This window comes from Bombina bombina, chromosome 2, assembly GCF_027579735.1.
Source record: "Bombina bombina isolate aBomBom1 chromosome 2, aBomBom1.pri, whole genome shotgun sequence".
Lineage (NCBI taxonomy): Eukaryota > Metazoa > Chordata > Amphibia > Anura > Bombinatoridae > Bombina > Bombina bombina.
The window spans coordinates 826,523,838-826,525,507 of NC_069500.1; positions in this window are offsets into that span (position 1 = coordinate 826,523,838).

Here is a 1,670-nt window from a genome sequence, read left to right on the forward strand (position 1 = left end):
TGGGGGGAAGGGAGCCTTTTTGCCTCAGGATAAAAAATCTAAGGGTAAATTTAGGGCTGCTAACTGTTTTCGTTCCTTTCGTCAGAATAAGGAACCCAAACCTGACCCTTCCCCTAAAGGAACGGTTTCCAATTGGAAGCCTTCTCCAGTCTGGAATAAATCCAAGCCTTTTAGAAAACCAAAATCAGCCCCCAAGTCCGCATGAAGGTGCGGCCCTCATTCCAGCGCAGCTGGTAGGGGGCAGACTACGATTTTTCAAAGATGTTTGGATCAATTCAATCCAACATCATTGGATTCAGAACATTGTTTCTCAAGGGTACAGAATAAGTTTCAAGATAAGACCGCCTGTAAGAAGTTTCTTTCTCTCACGCATTCCAGTAAACCCTGTCTACAGTCGTTACCGAACACATCTCTGCAGTGAGTAATCACTAAAGATAGACTGTTACTAGTTCAATAGTATGGTGCTATAGAATTAATTATTGCCGTATACAGTTGTGGTTAGTTACTAGACATGTGCAATACAAAAAAGATAGTTTCGTTTTCATTACTTAAATAAATTTTTTTCGGCAAATTAGTTTAGTTAAGTTTAAAAAAAAATTGTTTTGGCAAATTAGTTATGTTAAGTTAAATAGTTTTCCATCTAAAGAGGAGGAGAGTCCACGGCTTCATTCTTTACTAGTGGGAATTTAGAACCTGGCCACAAGGAGGAGGCAAAGACACCCCAGCCAAAGGCTTAAATACCTCCCCCACTCCCCTCATCCCCCAATCATTCTTTGCCTTTCATCACAGGAGGTAGCAGAGAGGTGCCGGAATATCGGAGGTCTCTTATGAGGGGTTCTACCCTTCGCTATGGGACAGGAGTTTAAGTAGCCCTTTAAGCTTCTCAACTTGAGGGCCTGGGTGAATGTTAGAGTCCGGAGATGCAGGGGGAGCTTCCCTTTGCGACACCATCCCGACTCATATTAACAGCTCCTTTAGCAATCAGCGTTGACGAGTTTCACAGATTTCTTCTTCTCTCAAGTCCATGTCAAGAGCGCAGCTACTACTTGTTACACTTAAAAGACCGTGTTCCTGTTCCACGGCGTAGATTCTGGTAAGATTGTTTCATTTTTACATAATGATAACACAGAAGCAGGGCGTCTTTATCTTTATAGAATCAAGGGCTAATATTCCTTGAGGGGATTATTGAGCAGGGGGGATATATACATGATAAGTTTATTATGTGATTGCTGTGTTATGTGCTAGGACGCGGCTCTGGCATTTGGTGGAACTGACAAGTTCTCTTCCGGGAGTTTTGCGCAGTCTTTTTTGGTGCGTTTTCTCATCGGCAGGTGGTGAGTGCCCCGGCCATTGGTGGTTATAAAGGTGCCTGTTCTAGTCTTTTTTCTAAAAAACTATGGAGGATTCTGACGCGTTAGAGGGTACTCCCTCTTTAGCTAAGTCTTATACCTGTGTTTATTGTGAGGTTTTGGTAGACCAGCCTGTGCAACTGTGCTCTACATGCCTTGAGAAGGCAACGACTTCCAAACATAAGAGAATGTCTAGCACTACTAAGCCGTCCACCTCTGAGGGGTCTCCGTCCCATAAGGTGCATTCCCCATTGGCGTCCCTTATACCACATACAGCGCCCCAGGGTCCGACTGTTACCCCTTCGGGGGAAATTGCTTGGC